Source organism: Triticum dicoccoides, chromosome 6B (genome assembly GCF_002162155.2).
Source record: "Triticum dicoccoides isolate Atlit2015 ecotype Zavitan chromosome 6B, WEW_v2.0, whole genome shotgun sequence".
Lineage (NCBI taxonomy): Eukaryota > Viridiplantae > Streptophyta > Magnoliopsida > Poales > Poaceae > Triticum > Triticum dicoccoides.
In genome coordinates this window covers 457,996,564-458,006,947 of record NC_041391.1, presented here as the reverse complement: position 1 = coordinate 458,006,947, position 10,384 = coordinate 457,996,564, and positions in this window count along the sequence as shown.

The following is a 10,384-nucleotide window of genomic DNA, read 5'->3' as shown; positions in this document are numbered from 1 at the left end:
TCATGAGTCTCTGCTTGTTACCGCACGCTCCCAAGACACTAATGGATTTGGGTATTTGAACTGAGTTGGCCACTGGCCTATACGCACTAACCGCCACATGGGACAAGATATGGGCAACCGGTGTTGTAGTATCAGTCGAAGCTTTTCAGGCGTCAGCGATTGAGCGGCGCGCGCCGGTTGGACCGCATAAAGCAACCGCCTTTGTAATGGAGGTTGCCAGGTCTGCTCACCGGCCGCCCTTGCAACATGTAGGACTGCAAAGGGCGATGGGCCCAAGATCCCAGTGCGCTTAGGATGTAGACCGGCGTGCTGGCCTCTCTATTGAGCCTAGGTAGGGCTGCGATGTGTTGATCTTCCAAGGCCGGTCATGATCGAGGAAAGTGTGCCCGATAGAGGGATCGAGCGTGTCAGGTAATGTGGTGCACCCTTGAAGGGAAGTTAATCTATTTGAATAGTCGTGTCCACGGTAACAGGACAACTTGGAGTTGTATCCCGATCTTTACAACTAGAACTGGAGAGGCATGTAATGGATATGATGGCTCTGGGTTTGCTTTCTCACAGGGAGTTGAGAAAGGATCTTTGGGCGTTGTTACACCATACTTACAACTATTATAATATGTTACTCTCATCTCTTATGATGCTGCAAGATGCTTGAAGATGCTAGTCTTTGATAGGCTAGGCCTTCCCTCTATTCTGGCATTTCTATAGTTCAGTCCACAGATACAACCCTTTTCGTTTGACATAGATGCATATTTAGCTTAGTTCTAATGTAAGTCTTGCGAGTACTTTGGACGAGTACTCACAGTTGTTTTGCTACCTCTTTTCCCCCATACCCGATTGTTGCAATCAGATGATGGATCCCAGGATTCATACGTCACCACCTACGACTATTACTACTACCCCAAGGATGCATACTACTACATGGAGACCGCCGACAACTAGGAGTAGTAAGGAGGCTCCTAGGCAGGAGGCCTTGCCTTTTCGATCATTGATACTTTTGTGCTAGCCTTCTTAAGGCAAACTTGTTTAACTCATATTTGTACTCAAATAATGTTGTTTCCGCTGACTCGTTTGTATTCGATCCCTCAAGGCCCCTGGCTCGTAATATAAAGCTTGTATTATTTTAATTTGTGTCTAGAGTTGTGTTTTGATATGTTATCGTGAGTCCCTGACCTTGATCATACTGTCGGATTAAGGGATCCGCAAACCCTAGAGAGGTTCGAACTCTGGGGTGCGTGCGGAGATCTCAACCTACCCAGCCTGCGTACTCATGATCCTCCTAAGCATAGCGCGTCAAGCTCAAAGACACACAAAGACACAACAGTTTATCCTAGTTCGGGCCACCTTGTGGTGTAATACCCTACTCTAGCGTTTTGGTGGATTGCCTCGAAGGGCTGAGGATGAACTAGTACAATGGATGAACTGGCCTCAGGAGGTGGGGTGTTCTTGAGCTGGTGTGGTGTGTTCTAGTTCTATTTTCCTTCTGTCCCCCTTTCCATGGTGGTGGCTAGTCCTATTTATAGTGGCCTTGGTTCTCTTCCCAAATGTTGGCGGGAAGGGATCTCACAACGATCGGATTTGAAAGGGGACAAGTAGTGCAGCTTATCCTGACAAAAGTAGTCTTCGCCTACGAAAAGCCTCTAGTCGTGACGCTGCGGTGGGATCATCGATGACCTCCATCCTGCCGTCCTGGCGGTCTTGGTCTTGTTGCACCGGAATGGAAACCTTTGGCTGATTCCTCGGGACTCTGCACCTGTGGCTTGCCTCCTTTGCACCAAAGAGGAAACCTGCACTCTGCGCCCGCCTGGCACCCGCCTGGCCTTGGTCGTCATGGCTCACGCCAGCTAAGCCTCGTGAGGTAGCCTTGCACAGAACTCTCTGCCCCTCATGAGCCAGCCTGAGGAAGCCGATCCCCTCGGAGGTCTTGGCGTTGCCCGCCTCGCGAGGCTTGGCCCCTCGTGAAGGTCTTGCGGTGTTGATGCTGAAGCTGGGCCATATCAGGTCATCGATGGAGTCCAGGACGCTGACATTAGCCCCCGGGCCCAAGGCGCGCTCGGACTTGGCTTCCAGGCGAAGCCAAAGGGTAAGTGCGGAGCGCCACGGGCCCTATGCGCCTGCGGCCTTGATCACGCGTGGCGATTGATGGGACGTGGTCGACTCCGCTTCCCCACGCTGCCTCGGCAACTGTTTCCATCTGACAAAAGGGTTGCCGCCTGTCGCCAGGCTTTCATTGCCTCTCCTTCGTCTTTCTCCAGATCCCCTTCTCCTAGCAGCGGAAGAACTCGCCAGATCTGCCGATTTTCCCCCCAATCTCCTGCTCGATGGCTGCTGAGAAGATCATGGCTTCTGCCTCGGCTGCCGGCCCCGCCTGATACGAGCCGGTGCTGCTGCCGCCCTATGTGGCCGGGGAGAAGCTCCAGACTGCGCTCCTCCTTACAGCGAGCAAGGACAACGAGTGGAAGGAGATGGCTCTCTGGGTCGCCACCACTATGCCGGAGCCCGCGAATAACACCTTCTTCCCCTTCTCCATGCACAACGTCTACTCGGGGCTGGTGCCCCCATTCTCCCGCTTCTTCTTCACCGTTCGCCACCACTATGGCCTCCACACGCTCCACATCCATGCCAACTCCATCCTCCTCCTGTCCAGTTTCACCTTCTATTGTGAGGCATTCGTCGGGGTGATGCCCTCCGTCGCCCTGCTTCACCACTTCTTCTTCCTCTACACGACTGGTAAAAATCCGGTTGGGTGCATCGGCTTCGTTGCGGCGCGGGGTGGTAACGCAATCTCCCGCGCCAGGAAGAAGGTGGAGGATGCCATGAAGAGGTGGGTTCCGATGGATGCCAAGTGCTCCCAGAGCTCAGTTGAGCTGCCCACCGCATTCCCTATCTCCAAGAAGGGGTGGCGTTTTGAGAAGATCACCGAACCTTCCCTACACCGTTGGTGAAGAAGATGGAGAAGGACCTGAAGAGCGAGAAGCTGATGGGGGCCATGTTCATCAAGGAGTTCCCGAGGCAACGCATCACACCGCTCCAAGACCACTCCCGCCCCCTGTGGAAGCTTGGTGGTGTTGACGACAAGATCCGCCTGCGCCAAGACGCCCTTCCTGAGGAGGAGCTGAGCAAGGTGTTGCTCTACTTGACGGGGAAGGACCCGAGCGATCCTCCGGAAGATTGGCTCCCGCTGTACTACCAGTATGACGGCGAGGAGGTTGCCGCTGCTATGCCGGTCTTTGACGAGTTTGGGCTTGTGCGTCCGGGGCCTCCCCCGTCGCCTACTGCTTTGGTGCACCTGTCCTCCGATGATCAATCCTCCGAGGCAGCCGAGGACGGGGTTGTGGAAGAATCCTCTGCCCCGCTACAGAGGGAGCTCCTCCGCGACTTCCTTGACGATGATGATGATGAGCCCCTGGTGGTGCAGGTGTCGCGCCCTGCTGGAGTCACCACGAGATCTGGGGCGTCCTCTTCGAAGTAGCCCGAGTGTACGGCCACGAAGAAAGGCAGGACCGCGCTGATTCCTTCGGGCGGCGTTCCGCCTTTGCCGATGACGTCCTGGGCGGCTCCAACCGTGAGCTCTCCCGCTCCCAAGAGCTCGGCACCAGCTGCTCCGCCTCAGTGCCCGCTGCTGAGCATGAAGAGGAGCTATGCCTTTGCCGGCCAGTAAGTCTTTTCCTTAACTTTGTTTGTTGATTCTTGAAGCGATGCTTAGTGCATTCGTCTTTCATTCGGCAGTAGCCGTCGAAGAAACAGAAGGAGGGCACAGAGGTTGCCGTGGCCGCAAGCGCTGAAGTGGCCACCGCGACCCTGGCAAAGGAGAATGACGCGGCCCCCGCAGCTCAAGTGGTGATGTCATCTCCCGCGGTTGTGGAAGCCTGTCCTCAGGAGGTGCCGACGCCTCCGGCAGTGCTGACCCCGCCGGCGCCTACCTCTGTTGCGGCTGCTGAGGTTGACCAGCTTCTGGAGCCCCCAGTCCTCCCTGAGGCTGAGGTTTCTTCTGTCTTGGCACTGAGGGCGTCTCCTCCCTTGCCCAGCATGTGGCCGATCCATGGCGCTCCTAACACCTCTGGGGCCCTGAAGGAGGCAAGGGCGGTGCTGGACCTCATCCAGGGTGAACTTCATGGGCCGGATCGTCGCTCAACACAGGGATGCCTGGGGCTGATTTCTGGTTGGCTCCAGGCCGACGCGTCCGTTCGCGCGGCCTGGGGCTCTACGGAGGAAGCTCAGAAGGTGCACGGGGTGGCCGCCACGGTGCGTGACCTGGCGCGGAAGGAGGCCACAGAAGCTGAGGGTCAGTGTCGCATGGTGGAGGCTGAACTGAAGACTCTTTAGGATCAGCAGGCCGCCCAGGCCAGCCAGCTCCAGGAGCGTGAGGAGAAGCTAAAGGCCCAGGAGGCTACCGTCGCCAATCGAGACGCTGAGCTGAAGAAGGCGGCCTTGGAGCAGGCTGTGGAGCGCGACCGCCTGACGAAGCTGAAGGAGGAGGCAGAGGCGTCCCAAGCAGCCCTTCTCGAGGCCAAGAAGGTGGCCGCCATGGAGCGCAGCACCCTTGCCTCCCTCAAGGCACGTTTCCATGAGGCTCAGAAATCTCTCTTTGGGGACGATTCCTCGAAGAAGGCGGTGGTGACGACCCCGACGGAGAGCCCTGCTGCTTTGCTTCCTGAAGTCTTGGCGGTGCTTGAAGATGCTGTCGACGGGTTTGCCTCCTTGGTGGAAAGCGAGGTGCGCTCACTTTCTTCCTCGGCTCTGATGTGCGTCTTCAGCCATCTCTATCTCCAGGACGCCGGCTTTGACCTCTCCTCCTTCCTTACTCCGGTGGACTCCGACTCCCAAGGTGCTACTGCTGCCGCCGTGAAGACCTCCGTGGACGCCATGCTGAGCAAGTTCCTGGTCATTGGTCCTCTGACCGAAGTCGACGGAACGGGCGACGCGCCTGGCGACGAGGCTCTGCTGGCGGGCGATGGTGGCACCCAGGTTTGATGAGGTGGCTCGATGGTTCTCCTTTTCCCTGTTCATCCTGTATCATGCAACATGCCTCAAGGAGGCATTTAAAACTGTTTGCTTGGAACAATATGTTTTGTAATAATTAGATTAAGTTCCCTCGACTTTTTCGTTTGCTTTGTTGTTCTGCGTCGGCAGAGCCCGGCCCCACGCATACCTCAACCGCCATTGGGTCGTCCAGATCACCAGGACGAGCCCAAGGGGTGAGGGGCTACGTGACCAGTTAGGCTCCCGAGATGCGATGCTCGGGAGTCCTCCTTGACGTGCGAACAACTTAGGAAAAGGCGTAGGAGCAAGCCTTGGTGTTCTGCGTCGGCAGGGCCCGGCCCTGGGCATGCCTCAGCCGCCGTTGGGTTGTCCCATGACGAGCCCAAGGGGTGAGGGGCTACGTGGCCAGTTAGGCTCCTGAGACGCGATGCTCAAGAGTCCCCTTGACGTACGAATGACTTGAAAAGAAGGGTGAAAGCAAGGCCTTGGCGTTCTGTGTCGGCAGGGCCCGGCCCCACGCATACCTCATCCACCGTTGGGTCGTCCGGATCACCAAGATGAGCCCAAGAGGTGAGGGGCTACGTGACCTATTAGGCTCCCGAGACGTGATGCTCAGGAAGTCAGGAGTCCCCCTTGACGTACGGACAGACCATCATACCTTTTCCTCGCTGAGCTCTCGCTTGGGAGGGGTGCGCGAAGACCAGGCCTGTGAGGCCTGGCGAGGTGGGATATGCCAGGCGTGACCTGAGCGTATCCCCCGTGCGTAGCCCCCTCGCACTACCCTTCCGAGGGAGAGCAACGCGGTGAGGCTAGCCACTGAGCCTGGAGGCTCCCTGAGGTTAATGTGACCATGAGGCCACCCCTAGTTGTTTATCACCAGTGCGGAGAATAGCGCTTCCGCTCTTGCATGGGCATAGCCGCTCCTCGGCAGTGTCGAAGGCCAGCGTGGAGCATGGTGCTTCCACTGGTGCGTGGGAGGGGGCTCCCTCTGAGAAGAGCCCATGGGGCGTGTACAGCCCCGCCCTGACACGTGGCTTGCACGACAGGGCTGGAGGAGGTGTGTATGGGCACCCGTGAGCCAGCACGGGACTCACGAGGCCCTACCTCAAGGCGGGTTGCGCCTGGTCTTGATGGGGGATGCTTGAGTTAGTCCTGCGAGATGGTTAGGCAGCCTGCACCGAATGAGTTTCCTAAGGTTATTGCATGAGAAGGCCAGACACCAACGACCCCAGGAGGTGACATGAACGGGACTGGCCCGCCAGACAGAGCTCAGCCATTGGGTTTATCGACCTGCAGGGACGGATCTGAGCACAGATGCCGTGCTCAATCTTCTCATGCAAAGGTCCTGAAGAAAAACAACCGGCGTGCGGTTCGCGTGGACATGGGGGCACCAGGTCGCGCGCCCTCACTCATCCGCCCGCGATTATCTCATGCGAGAACAAGGCACCATGGGCCATGGGAGGTGACGTACGCGGGGAATGGCCTGTGAGCCAGAGCTCAGCCACTTGGATCTAGTGACGCTGCAGGGACGGACCTGAGCACAGACGCCGTGCCAGTCCTTAATCATGAGGCGGTCGTGGGAGGGCTTGCAAGGGCGCGAGATGTTCTTAGTGAGGAAGCACCGGTCAGGCAGTTAATAATTCAAAAGTAACTTGCAAAGGATTGTAACTGGTTCTGATAGATGAAGAAAGGATACATGCCGTAGGGACGGACCCACACGGCCTGGGGATGATGCAGCCCGAGGGGCGCCCCCAGACTGAATGAACTAGATAGATGTCACCTGGTACCGCTGCTGAAGAGGTGTTGAAGTAGCCAAAAAACGCGCGCCGCTGGAGTCGTTCCTCACGAGCCGCTCTGGTGCCGAGCCTCGGGAGGCTCGGTGGGACTGAGAGGCTCCTAACGGTGCTCCTCCATCTCCACCAAGATCGCCTGATGCCTGGCCTTGCAAGCCGTCTGGGCGTCCCTTATGCAGCGCTGGAACGCCTCAGCCGCGCCCGGCAGGCCGAAGGGCATGCGGACATAGCTGTGAGGCGGGCCCTCACACCGGCCGACATGAGACGGCCAGATGAGCTGCCGAGGCGTGGCCCTGTTGAGCCCGGGGATGTCGATGCAACGCGAAACTCCCTACCCTTGCCAGGGAAGGGAGCCGCAACACGCGACAGGCGGCGTCGCCTTGCAGAACCCTTCCTTCTTGAATCTCCATGATTGCCTTGCTGATGAACTCCTGAACGCCTGGTGCTTGACGTCTGCTGCCTTCTCTTGGGAAGCATGCTCTGAAGAGCACCTCCACATGGTGCCCGAGCGCCTCCCTCGAGACCCTGGCTAGGTCTGAGGCCCTCCAAAGGAGAACCGCCGAGCCCAGCCTGAGAGGGGCGCCGGGCGCACCTTCCTATGCGATGGGTGAAGGTGTGGCGTCCGGAGACTCGAGGCTCAGCGCGGCGGCCTCAAGCGATGCTACCTCACGAGAGCCTTGTCCTAGCTGTAGCTTCTTCATCTTGGGGTGACCTCAGGAGGGAGGGCGCCATCCTCGTCGTCAGGGTTCTCGACCGCTGCAGCCTGGAAGACGCACTCGAGGGAGCACACCGCATCCTTCTCTTGACAGGAGACCATGATGACACTGCTGCTTCCTGGCATCTTGAGGACATTGTAGCCATGGTGCGTAGCCACCATGAACTTGGCCAGTGCTGGGTACCCTAGGATGGCATTGTAGGGTAGGCAGATGTTGGCGATGTCGAAGTCGATGAGCTCAGTGTGGTAGTTTTTACGCTCGCCGAAGGTGACAGGGAGGCAAACCTGCCCTATCAGGTGTGTAGAACCTCCAGTCACTCCTGAGAATGGATTGGTGGGCTGAAGCTGGTAGTATGGCACTTGGAGCCTGTCGAACGTCTGAACAGATAGAACATTGAGCCCCGCTCCTCCATCGATGGGAGTGTTGGTGACGACCACGTTGCTGATGACAGGGGAGCAGAGCATGGGGAGCGCGCCAGTGGTGGCCGCACACTTGAGCTGGTCGGAGGAGTCGAAGGTGATGGCGCACTTGGACCACCTGAGAGGGCGAGTTGCTTCAGGCTTGGGGAGCGTTGCATTCACCTCGCGAGCGAACTGCTTGAAGATGCGGTGGGAAGCTGGGGCCTGTGAGCTGCCCAAGATGTAGGCAATGGCCTGAGGCTCCTAGAAGCCTCCAGCCCCCTCGTCCTCGTGGTTATCTTCGTTCCTTCTTGGCGGTGGAGGCAGAGTTGTGTTGCCTTGAGGGCGCTCCTCACAAGGCTGCTCCCTCCATTTGCCCTCGTGAGGCTGGCTCCGCCAGCATTCCTCACGAGGCTGGTCGCGCCACTCCTGCCGATGGTCGTGTCCGTCCCAACATCCTCCTTCTTGGCCGCCCCCACGACCGTAGCCTCGATCATTGCACTTGGGGCATCGATCAAGGGGCCCGTCGTGGAGGGCCCTGAGCTCCTGGCAGTCGTTGGTGTTGTGGCTGTGAACATTGTGGAAGACGCAGAACGGGTAGTTGCTCTTGGATGACTCGGGGTGGTCGCAACCGTGATTCGTCTCTGGTTCAGCCGCAAGCACGGCCACTCCCTTGCGCTTCACGTCGTTGGTCTTGGTCTTCTTGTCTTCTGGATCAGCATCGGGGAGCTCGAGGAGGGAGAGGCATCCCTCCTCAGCCCTTGCGCACTTGTTCGCCATGTTGAACATCTCCAGAGCGGTGCAGAGATCCTCGTGGATGGTGAGCTCCTCCTTCATCTTGACATCGCAGACGCCATCAGTGAACGCTGAGATGATGGCCTCGTCTGACACCTTGGGGATCTTGAGGCGAACATTGTTGAAGCGCTGGGTTTCTCCAAGTTGCTGCTTGATGGGTTGCAGGTCACCCGCGGCCGGCGGACGATCGTGAGTGCCCTGGAAGTTGGCGATGAAGCGGCTGCACATCTCCTCCCAGGAAGAAACCGACCCCTCGATCAAGTTCAGGAGCCAAGAACGCGCACCATCCTTGAGGGCCATCGGAAACCAGTTTTCCATGATCTTCTCGTCGCTGCTGGCCGCCTCGATGCTCAGCTCGTAGAGCTGCAGGAACTCAGCGGGGTTGGCGGGGCCGTCGTAGCATGGAGGCAGGTCAGGCTTGAACTTGCTTGGCTAGACAATGTTGCGGAGCTCCGTAGTGAACGCGCGGCATCCTGCCGTGGACACCGGAGGTCGTCGAGGGGGTGGAAACTGGTCTTGGTGCACGCGCACCGCCACCTCCTACGGTGGTACGCGGGCCTGGTGCTGGGGTGCTGGAAGCACGTGCGCTTCTCCCTCGGGATGCTGCACCACCTGGCAGCTCATGTCATCCCGATCCGGTACAGGGCGAGGCAGGTCGCACCATGGAGCCACACGCCTTGGCTCTACGATGACGCCCTGGGCCGAAGGTGGTGGAGGAGCCCCATGCGCCACGTCGCCCGCTGCAGGTGGGTGCTGAGGCAGTGAGCGAGTCGGCTCAACGGAGCCCCCATACGCGACACTGACGAGCTCAGCGATCCGCTCGAGCCACTCCTCGTAGAGCCCCCAACTGGGCGGTAGCGAAGGATCCCCCAACTGGGCGGTAGCGAAGGAGCTCCCGCGCCATGAGCAGAGCGGACTGCGCATCCGCCTGGCCGCGGCGCGCGGGGGATGACGAAGCTGCTGGGGTTAATGACGGAGTAGCAGTGCGCCCGTCACGGCGCATCGACGGGTGCATCAATGAAGCTTGCTGCTCGTGGTCGGCAGGGCCGTGGCGGTGTTGGACACCGGAGATGGAGCGCGACGGGCACAACCATCCCCCACCGGAGCCGTCTGAGCGACGCGGGCGGCGACTGCAGCCCGACGCTCGGCGCGAGCCCGGCGCGCGTTGGCCATGGAGGTGTCGAATTGCTAGTGGATCGATCGATGGAAGAGAAGATCCGACGCGCCCCTACATGGCACGCCAAATGTCAGATTAAGGGATCTGCAAACCCTAGAGAGGTTCGAACTCTGGGGTGCATGCGGATATCTCAACCTACCTAGCCCGCCTACTCGTGATCCTCCTAAGCCTAACGCGTCAAGCTCAAAGAGACACAAAGACACTGTAGTTTATCCTGGTTCGGGCCACCTTGTGATGTAATACCCTACTCCAGCATTTTGGTGGATTGCCTCGAAGGGCTGAGGATGAACTAGTACACTGGATGAACTAGCCTTAGGAGGTGAGGTGTTCTTGAGCTGGTGTGGTGTGTTCTAGTTCTATTTTCCTTCCGCTCCCCTTTCTATAGTGGTGGCTAGTCCTATTTATAGTGGCCTTGGTACTCTTCCCAAATGTTGGCGGGAAGGGATCCCACAACGACCGGATTTGAAAGGGGACAAGTAGTACAACTTATCCTGACAAAAGTAGTCTTCGCCTGCGAAAAGC